At 43.1% G+C, this 11,610-nt stretch overlaps 1 pseudogene across 1 annotated transcript; it reads right to left on the bottom strand.

The window, feature by feature from the left end:
- Positions 1-364: 364 nt before the first annotated feature.
- Positions 365-6,315, bottom strand: LOC308161797 (methionine-R-sulfoxide reductase B1-A-like; annotated as a pseudogene). Its single transcript, XR_013938037.1, has 4 exons — positions 6,222-6,315; positions 4,198-4,340; positions 3,804-3,918; positions 365-986 (listed from the first exon to the last, which is right to left on the bottom strand). The product of XR_013938037.1 is annotated as a methionine-R-sulfoxide reductase B1-A-like (transcript).
- Between the last annotated feature and the right edge of the window lie 5,295 nt (positions 6,316-11,610).

The raw sequence follows: 11,610 nt of genomic DNA, 5'->3' as shown, positions 1-11,610 counted from the left end.
GTTGTACTTAGTTTGGGAACATAGAAGGTTTTATTCCAGTGAGAAAGAGAAACTCTGGAGTGTTTATGAGGCTGTGGGGTAAAGGTGGACTGATCTCATGTTGCCTATTGATCTATTAAAGCTTTGAATTGCTCACCAAACCAACCTCTCGTTGTGTGTGTGTGAATGTGCAAAAAAAATAAGAAAATGGTCTCATATCCGCCACAAGGGGGCAGTAGGTGTCAGGTTACAGGAGATAGGAGCTCTAATGGCAGGTTTTTCTGCTGGAGAAACAGGTTACGTACTGTTTCTATATACCGGTACTGTCGAATTACTTGTAAATGTATGTTGTACAAAACAAAGCGCTGTATTGTTATATAAAATTATCTTTTATTGACGTTTCTTTGCATAGTGAGTACATACTGTGACTATGGCCTAAGACACATTGGTAACAGATCAGTGATAAAATCTCTGATAAAAATATTGTCATTATTACAGTGGTTGATAGAAATTCATACAGGAACTGTTAAAATAAACGATTAAAATCAACTTTTTTAGCATTTCTTCGCTGTATAAATTATAACTTTTAAAGCAATGTGAACATATGAAACCATGATCTATATTTGATTGACAGTGTCGTCAAACTACAATATTAAAATGACGATTGTGTACAAATGAGTGGCTAACTCAGTACGGCTCTTACTTTGCACTATTGAGGACACTGTAAAAAACATCACTTTATTACTTTATCAATATAGAGTTACTTAATTTACTTATTTTGATTGTGGTTTTGTATCTGAAGCCCCTCCCCCCTCAGAGAGGCCCCTCCCCCCTCAGAGAGGCCCCTCCCTGGCCGTCCAGTGAGGTCATCGCCCCTCGGTGTCCTGGAGCTCCCGGCTGGGCTTTCTCTCAGGACACGTCATCCTCTGTCCCCACATCAGCAGCACAGGGCCCCCCCCTCCCCCACCATGGCTCCACCAGCTCACCTTACTGCCCGTCCACCTTGTCTGTAGAGGGGGGGGGGGGAGTCAGATATAATTAGCCTGCTCCCGACCAGGCTAAAACACAGCTTTCATTTGATGTCACAGCATAGTGGAAACGCCCACCTGACGGGCAAAAGGCACTTTTTGCGGGCAAAACCCACGGGTTAGGAAAATAATTCCAACGTGTCCGGATAGAGTAGAAGACAGGGAATCCAACACTATTTGAATGGAGTCGATCCACCACTCCTATCACCGTGGACACAGCAAGGAGCGAATTCCCGGATATAAATATTCCCTCGCCTCGCTGACAGCGGGAGTTTCGTCCAGCAGCGCCCGGTTGATCGAGTTTCATATTAAAAGTATATCTTCTCGGGGTGTCAGCGCGGTGGTTAATTGCTCAAAATGACCGTATACTGATGGTGAATTTAGCAATAATAGTCTTATGTTTGTACCACCTCCATAACCGGTGTTATTCACGGGAAAAGCCGGTCAAGGAGGCACCCTTTGCAGGTCAATAACTTTGATTCTCCGGGGGTTAGGAAAATAATTCCAACGTGTCCGGATAGAGTAGAAGACAGGGAATCCAACACTATTTGAATGGTGTCAATCCTCCACTCCTATCACCGTCGTGTATCTTGATAGTTCTTCATGAGTGAGGTGGTCTAAATAGTAGGCAGCCATGTTGAGCGATGTTGCTATGATACTTTTTGCCCGTCAGGTTGGTGGTTGCTAGGGAAGAAACCACGTGACTGAAAGCTATGAATAGTCATCCGTGGGTCAAAAAAGGCTCACAGGCGGAAACTAAACCCCGAACGACAGTTCCTCATGTGTCTTTTAGGAAATATTAGTTCCCACTTCACACGAGATAGATAGATTAGATAGTTTGACTGTGTGATAGATAGATAATTTGATATTTTGAAAGTGTGATCGATCGATAGATAGTTTGATTGTGTGATGGATAACTTGATATTTTGAAAGTGTGATAGATAGAAATCGATAGATCAATAAAGAAAAGAGTGTAAAAAAAAAAGTAATTGTCTCAACTTGCATTGCTGTCATCACAGCGGTCTGGCTGGCCTAGTGGTTAAGGCAGCCAACTCGAGTTCCAAAGGTTGCGAGTTCGAGACTCGACTAAGTCATTTTTTTTTATTTTTTTTTTTACATTTAACCGAAGCCTTCATGCAAAGGCTTCAAACACCATTGTAATCGTGTCAGTTCTTGTAAATTAGCCTGCACCATAATTGTATAGCCTACATACTTTTTTAGATGAGATTTTAGATTAGATTCAGACAACGAAATGCAGTAAAAAGTGCGTCTGAAGAGGGATTTGAACCACCGATATAAAATGACAAATAAATCCTATGGCAGCGGTCGATACCACTAGGCCATTGTGGCGTTATGACGGTTTGTAGCCTGCTGCTGATATCACCACAGTAGTAAATATTCATTTATTAAAATATGAACATATAACAATAACTGGGGCTAGTATGACCTACGCATTTAATCGGTCAGCAATTTCTTGCCAAACCATTTCCCTCGCCTTGTTAATTGCGGCAGTATTGCACTATTTTACATCTTATTTTTCCGTCTTCATAAAGATCAATAATTCGGGAATGCTGCGCAAATGTAGAACCCCTGCAGAGTGGAGTATCTTCATTTCGACAGATCGACTCTTCTGGGCTTTTTATGTCTGCGTGCACGCGCCCATATCGAAGATATGTAAGCCTGTCTTCTGTGAACACTGATGACACAAGGCTGATCCTCGTTCGAGGAATCACCCGAGGCTTGAATTCCAATCTCGAGTTGCCTGAGCGCCGCATTTATTTATAGCGCCGCTATACTGATCCACCTTTAGTGGAATGACCCCCAGCTCTGTCTAGAACATCCCTGGTCACGTTGGTAACAGTGGTTCATGTGCTCAGTTCAGACCGGCTGAATATTAACTCATCGTTAAAAACAGATTATCTCGTCAGCCATTAAGGTCTGGGGGCATTTTGCCACACCCACACGCACACGCACACCCACTCGCTCATGCACACCCACACCCACACGCACACCCACTCGCTCACTCATGCACACGCACACGCACACCCACACCCACAGCCACAGCCACACCCACAAGGACACAATAACAAATGAAAGATAAAATAAAAATAAAAAGGCAAGGGCTCCCTTAAAAGGTCATAGAATAATAAGAAAAAAATCTTAATAATAAAATTAAACAAAACGTTATGTTGTTGTTGACTAGTCTAACATGTGCATTGTGAGACAAACATGTGAAATCAAAAACAAAACAAAACAATCCCAGAACTCAGTGTCATTAACATAGAGAATGTTCAGGGTCATTAACATAGAGAATGTTCAGAGTCATTAACATAGAGAATGTTCAGTGTTGTTAACATAGAGAATGTTCAGAGTCATTAACATAGAGAATGTTCAGATTCATTAACATAGAGAATGTTCAGAGTCATTAACATAGAGAATGTTCAGAGTCATTAACATAGAGAATGTTCAGAGTCATTAACATAGAGAATGTTCAGGGTCATTAACATAGAGAATGTTCAGAGTCATTAACATAGAGAATGTTCAGAGTCATTAACATAGAGAATGTTCAGAGTCATTAACATAGAGAATGTTCAGAGTCATTAACATAGAGAATGTTCAGGGTCATTAACATAGAGAATGTTCAGGGTCATTAACATAGAGAATGTTCAGAGTCGTTAACATAGAGAATGTTCAGAGTCGTTAACATAGAGAATGTTCAGAGTCGTTAACATAGAGAATGTTCAGAGTCATTAACATAGAGAATGTTCAGTGTTGTTAACATAGAGAATGTTTCACCTTTGGGGACGAACTTCAGTGAGCTGCTGAATATTCAGAAGCGTGAGGTTCCTTTGGACGGCCCGTCGTTCACGAACTCATGACCCAGACCGTTACCACACCTCCCACAATGCACCTGTAACACACCACACCGTTACCACACCTCCCACAATGCACCTGTAACACACCACACCGTTACCACACCTCCCACAATGCACCTGTAACACACCACACCGTTACCACACCTCCCACTCACACCTGCAGCACACCGTCTGTCTGTCTGTTGTCTATCTATCTATGTCTGTCTGTCTGTCTGTTGTCTATCTATCTATCCATCCATCCATCCTATCTCTGTCTATCTGTCTGTCTGTCTGTCTATCCATCCATCCATCTAAACCCCAGACAGAGAGTGTACCTTGAAGGCCCCCGGCCTCTCCAGGTGTTTGGACAGGCTGTCCTCCAGGACGGTCTCAGTGAAGGCAGGCCAGGGAGACGAGTGCTCATACTTGGACCTGCTGGAGAACAGCTGGTGGCCACACTGGGCACACACATACAGACCTGGGGAGAGGGGGAGGGGGGGAGAGGGGGGACCAGGTAGAGGAGGGGTCCCACAATGGTCACTGAGTACTGCAGAGTATTGTTTTTGTTGCTTGAATAAAGGCTGGCAGTCTTTAATAGCCAACTGTTGTTGTGGACTATATACTGGGGAAGTATTTGTTATTATTCAGGAGTAAAACAATAAATACAAATATCGGATTGATATCGGTATCGCAGATACCTGAAGCCCAGGTATCGGTAGTGAATGAATGGGATCGGGACATCCCTACTACACACACACATATCCCTAATGAGTGATTGATTGATTGAAAACTTTATTAGAAGGTTTGCAGAAGTAGGTACATGAGATGAGATGAGATGAGATAACGTTTATTGCCATTTATGCATACACATTAAGCATACACATATAGGAATTTGATTCGGCGTTACAGTAAGAGCATTTCTAAATGCAATGCAAACAAAACAACACAGGACAGACAGCAATGCAGAGAGAACACAACAAACTGTAAAACCACGGCAGCCATATTGCGGCGCTGTAGTCCACAGAATACTGTAGAAGGGAGGGGGGGGGGTGGTGGCGGGGTGGCATGGGCAGGGGGAGGGAGGAGTGGGGTGGGTAGGTATGGGTGGGGGGAGGGAGGAGTGGGGGGGGTAGAGAGATAAGGTGGGGTAAAGTCTCAGGATGTTCTGGGTCAGTCCGACCCGTCCTCGTAGTAGAGCAGCAATCAGTGTCGCTATGGACAACGGCCTTGAGCACTGCCCCAGAAGGCGGCACAGAGTTCACCAGAGGGGGGGGGGGGGGGGTGGGTTGGCACGCTGCATGGAGTCTTCAGGGCATGGGGGAGCTTTTGGGCCATAATCAGGTGAATGGGTTCACTGCGAGGAAAAACAGCATTCCATAGAATCAAACCTCTCGAAAATTTGGGGTCTCCTGTCAAACGCCAATTTGGGGAGCAGCAAGATTGCCCACCCTGCGATCCAGATCCAGGACCTTACGGTTCAGATCCGTAAGCGCAGCGCCGTGCATTCCGGCCACCCTCCCCAGTTCTTTGATCAAGTGGGGCAGTTCGCGCAGATCGCTAATCGCTGCTCCCAGCTTTTTAATTTGCCGATAGATCATCACAGCACTCAAACCTAGTCCAATGTGTCCAACTATCATGAATCCGAAAATGAAAACATCTTCCACGTCCTCAATCGACATGACTGCCAAGCAAACGAGACGCCAGTTGTCCCAGGCGTCTCTGATGTAACCTGCGGCAAAAGTTCCGTCTGGGCAGGCAGGTTCCCCCGAACCAGCTTTCCTCGTGGAAAATAGGTTATCAATTGTATTCAGGGACCAGCTTAACAAATCCATTTTGCTTCTGAAGAGTCAGTGCAGTGTAGAGCAAACAAAAAAAAAAAAAAACAAAAAAAAAAATGAAAGTACATGAAAGTACATATTACATACAATGTCAACTAAAAGGATAAAAACCCAAGAAAGCCACTGGCTTATTTCAATTGGGGTCCTTGATTAAACTTAAACTTGAGTAAACAAGGCAACGCCTGAGGCAGGGCAGCTCTACACCGTCAATCAACATCAACATCAACAACAACATGTAATAAAGATAAAAAGCTAATAAAAACAATAACAGTAACAATATCTATAATAATACAGGGACACTTTCATGTCCTCTATGAGCGTTGTGTTGAGTAACGTTGGCTAATTATTGATCTTGAATGTGGCTGCAGTCGTTTTGCAACAGTGTACCGAAGAATGGACGGTTATATAAGTTATATAAGTTAGTACAGTTTACTATTATATGTTATTATGATATATAAAGTAGAATGGACGGCTAGGTTAGGACAGTTAACTACAGTAAACAAACTGTAACAATGACTCACCTGTTTGGAAATGGTCTTTAAAGACCTCGCCACCGGCGAACGAACAGAACGACATGACTCCGCTGGGAACGGACGGAACTTAACTCACTTCTGGACTGTGAGATATGAAAATATATATGAAGGGCGGATCCTGACACACACGTCCAATGCCGAGCGTCGCTCTGACGTCAACAGACAGACACTCCAGGCGGCCAATCAACAGACAGACTCCCCAAGTCTCCTCCCCCTCGCTGCTTTCCACTGGTCTGCCTTGTTTCCTTCAACCAGAGAAAAAGAGACAAAAGTAAAAAGGACACATATAAACTCCTCCCAAAAAGTTCGGAAACGTTATTTTTGTCAATTATTCCTCCCCTTTAATAATACCAATTGGTATTGTATTTAATATCGTTGGAAAGCCTGATTAGTCACCTTTACAACGAGGTTGGATCTTCCACACTACTGAGGTCCCTGACAATGTAAAATTAATAAAGTGTAAAAATTGCCAATATATGTTTTTTCCTTATTACTGTGGCAGAGTGCAACCATCCACTCCACCAAGCAACTCAAAACCAGAGTGAATACCAACAGAAGGATATAGCGGGTTAGCTACCCACACGTTCAGCTGTGTTGCTCATTCCACGCATGAATGATCCTTCCAAGTTGTACCTCGTTGTCAAGGTGACTAATCAGGCCGAAATAGCTCAGTTGGGAGAGCGTTAGACTGAAGATCTAAAGGTCCCTGGTTCGATCCCTGGTTTCGGCAAGCTTTATTGCCATTGGAATGCACAACACGTTTTGGCTGAGCACCTCGAAGGAAGATTAGAACAATGTGGACGTCAATCGTCTTTCAACTCATATGTGAAAAGGTCCGCATTTTGCCAGGCCAACTGGTATTATTAAAGGGGATAAATATTATATATATAATAATCGACAAAAATAACGTTTCCGAACTTTTTTTGAGGAGTTTAGAATACCTAGAATAAGTCCCAATACTACTATAAGGCTTGCACGTACGCAATAAATTGTCTTTGTGGACAGTACATTGCAAGGACATGCATTACATGTATGGTCGCATAGTCTTAAACTATGTGGAGATTTGCCGAACAAAATATAAGCGACCAGGTCTCATTTACCTCCGTTGTGAGGACGTGGTTGAGACCACCCTCCACACAGGAAGGCGTGTTGTAGAGGGCGGGAGCTTCTGCTAAGGACAACCCAGTCACATGCGCAGACCATCAGAACTGTGATTGGTCCGCTTGGTAGACCATAAGAACTGTGATTGGTCCGCTTGGTAGACCATAAGAACTGTGATTGGTCCGCTTGGCAGACCATAAGAGCTGTGATTGGTCCGCTTGGCAGCGTCACACGATTCAGACTTATATTTCCCGCCTCTCCTCCGCTGCCAGACACATGTGAAACAAAGTGAAAGTTAGGTTAAGTTACACATGTGAATTTCGATATCTAAACATGGATCAAGGGTTGGTTAATGGAGGGTTAGTGGATCAGGTGGAAGAGAGAAACATGGATCCAGGGTTGGTTAATGGAGGGTTAGTGGATCAAGTGGAAGAGAGACCCGCCGAGGAGATCCGCAGAGACTCCTCTCCACCGCACCGGGCGACAGAGTCACATTTTAACATTTTTATGGGTTTTAACACGGTAAATATAACGTTCTTTGTATCATAAACCTCAAGTTATGTAGTAGTGTTTAGGCTAGCTGGCTAGCTACCATGGTAAACACATGTATGTAGTATGGAGCAGAAAGAGATTGTTTAGGCAGTGTCCCTCTCAACACGTTACAAAGACTAACCTAAGCTGTTTTCAACTTCTTTCACAGTCACAGGCTGGAGATTCGACCAGCAGCTCATCAGAGGCGGACACAGATGGACCTTCACGCCCAAGCCCACCTTCACGCCCAATGCCGTCGACATCCCGGGCACAGAAGAGGAAGAGGGAGGACCGTGAAGAGGGCCTGATGAAAGAGGAGCTGGCTGTGCTACACAAACAGAAGGAGACATTAGACCTCCAGATATCCAGGGCCTCGGGCGATCACTGTAGCCGGCTTGGGCAAGCAATTGGAGACGGTGTGCGGATGCTGCCGCAGCAGTTGTGGCTAAAAGCTTCCTACCTGCTACATAAGACGCTGTACGAGCTGGCTGAAGAAGCAGGCAGCTTGTAGACTTGTCAAAGAAGACACCTTTGTAAATACTTTGTTTGGGTGGTTAATACTTTCTTTGTTTGGGTGCTTAATACTTTCTTTGTTTGGGTGCTTAATACTTTCTTTGTGTTCAGTGTTTACTGATGTTATAATACCTTGTGTGCAATATTTGAGTGTGACATGTACAAAGATTTCACTGTGAATTGCTGTTGCACTTCAATAAATTATCAGTGCGTGCAATATTTAAGAGTGTTTGTGTGAAACGTATAACAATTGCACTGTTAAATGCTGCCAGCCGGTACGGCACAGTATTGTAGTATAATAAAGTATCAGGGGTAGTAGTGGATAGTGAGTTGGACTTGTGATCGGAAGGTTGTGAGTTCAAATCCCGCCTGAAGCCACACCACTACTAGTGCGCCCTTGAGTAAGGCACTTAGCCCTCAGTTACTCCAGGGGGAATGTCCCTGTAATTCGTAACTGTAAGTCGCTTTGGATAAAGGCGTCTGCTAAATGGCAAAATTATTTATTAAATTAATTAATTATCAGATTCAGTCCAAGATAAAGATTAAAAAAAAAATTATGATCCCAGACAAACAAGACAGGGCAGGATGACAAAAATCTGATATGGTGTCGCGAATCGGTGAAACATTACTTTAACATTACTTTAACAGTACACTTCACTGATCAAGTTGACCACGACACACTGTGGTGTCCTGCCATGGCACTCTGCCATGGGGTGTTTGAAAGAAGGATGTCAGGTCATCTCGTACGGCCGTTGCTGCTCTGGTGGAACGGGCCCGTGAAAGGCTCTGAGGATTGATGGGCTGAAACACATCTGAGTCCCCTGCCACCACTCTGCCACTCGCCTGCCTGAGGTGCCCATGTTGTGTCGGAGTCAGTGAAGCCTGCAGGGATGTATCTGGATGGAATAGAATTGAACAACGTTTATTTTGCCATATATTACCAAATACATGGCAAATTACTCTATCAATTGACCTTAATCTACTTATTACATCCACCATGGATGGCTGTAATATAGGCGGGACAATTGTCACCTGCTCACAGGTGCGTTGGACTCATCTGCGTAGGCCAGGAAGTTGTGAAGAGCTATACAAGCTTTGACGATCTTCACAGCTTTGTCTGGCAGACATTCCAGTGCTCGCCCAAGGATTCTCCAGCGTGCCACTTAATGCCAAAAGCATTCTCAATCACCCGTCTGGCTCTTGAGTGACGGTAGTTGTAGATCCTCTTTTCCATTGTCATGTTATGACCTATTTAGCAAAACAAAAGACATAGAGAGTATGAATGAATAGGACATCACTAGCACATTACAGGCATTTCACAGACTACTTAAGAGCCACCCATCTCCACACTCAAGAGAGTTGATTCCATCTAACAGTCCTGTGTTAAAGTCCATCCCAGAATTATGAAACACGGGACGTGATGTTATACTGTCCATTGTGCCAATGGATGGTACGCACATGAGGTTTGCCTTGATGTTGAGAGTGGCATGGGAGCTGTATCTCAGACATGGGAAGGATGTTAAATTTCGGGACACATCATCAGTAGAGTACCTTTGAATCATGGGGTGTTTCGGCCTTTTCAACACTAGACACCCTCATCTAAGGCGGCCAGCTACAGGGTGATCAAGCCTGAGCTTGTGTCCCATGCCCAATCATGAGAATTGCCTGGTTGTTTAAATGGCGCAGCCCACGGGACTATGCAAGGCAGGGGTGTCCTCTTCCCTGAGTCAGGCCTAGAGCAGACCGCATACCTTGTTCACCCTCCTCCTGGAGGGTTCTGACCTGGGTTCTCAAGTGGGAGTGGGGGTAGGGGGGGGATTAGTGTAATCAATAGTTAACAAGCAAATGTGCTCCCATGTTGCAACAGTCACAATGTTCCTCCATTATTACAAATAGTGAGGCTGATGGGCATAACAATTGTGCATTTTATGACTAAACTAAGAAACTTTCTATAGACTGCAAACTTCATTTTTAGACGTGGAACCACTATTTCTGTTAATCATTCTAGAATTTGACTGCAATCTAGAACTTCCATTAACTGCAATGTATAATATCTGCTTGAGTGCATTATGACATCAAATGGAATATTTAGAATGGATGCAACATTCTTAGAACATGGAAGCAATTTACCATGAGAGGAAAAAAGAAAGAAAATCACTAAATAAATCACTTTATTATTTTATTTTATTTTTAAAATCATTTTTATCATTATATGATCATTCTATAATTCTATAGTGTAATATGATATATTATTATCATTCTAAGGAAAAAATAAATACAGTGGGAAAAAAAGAAAATAGAAATTCTATGTTCCATTTTATTATTTTTCATTATTTTTATCATTCTATGATCATTCTAACATTCTATAGTATAATATGATATATTATTATCATTCTAAGGGGAAAAAAAAGAAAGTGGAAAAAAAGAACATTATGTTCCTTTTTTCACAAATTAGTTTTTCTCATTTTTCTCATTCTATGATCATGATAGAATGATCATAGAATCAGTATAGAGAGGCTTACCCAACGTTTCAACTATGTCTGTAGGAGGTAGGCCTACTATGATTTACTGTAGACCCTAGAGGCTTGCATGGCTTTGCACCATGGTTTAATTCATTTGATTTCACCCCTGACAATCAATATTCCTGTAATAAAAAGACATGCTCATTAGTTGGGGGCCTTAGGGCTACATGAGGCCCAGATGTAGCTCAGAGTAGCTCTAATGATTTAGCCAGGGCGCCCGAGCCAACGACCACCGGGGTCGCCATGGCGGCCAAATCAATATGGCCGCCCTCCGAAAAAGGTTTTGGCTATAATAACTTTTGAACCAAATGAACTAGAAATGCAAGCCTCGTGTCTATTTGATGTTTTATGACTATTAGAAACACATTGGAATACTTATATTTATGATTGGGTGTGTCTGGACCCCATAATTTGCATATTTCCAAGATGGCAACTACCCGAAAGTGAGTTTGATCATATATAGTATATATATAGGGTATTTATCACATATAGGGTATGTGACTGTTAATGCTGTTCAATACCCACGTGTGTGCGTCCTCAGGTAAGCGTGCGTGTCTGGGGGAGCAGCTGGCCAGGATGGAGCTGAAACCTGCTGACATGTTTCAATGTTTCAATGTTTCAATGTTTCCATGTTTCAATGTTTCAATGTTTCAATGTTTCAATGTCTCAATGTTTCAATGAGGGAGGTAGAACTAGAATAGATGTGAACA

The sequence above is a fragment of the Nansenia antarctica genome (genome assembly GCF_963989245.1).
Source record: "Nansenia antarctica genome assembly, chromosome: 7".
NCBI classification, from domain to species: Eukaryota; Metazoa; Chordata; class Actinopteri; order Argentiniformes; family Microstomatidae; genus Nansenia; species Nansenia antarctica.
Note: the sequence above shows the minus strand (reverse complement) of the source record. Positions and strands in the feature narration are given on the sequence as shown.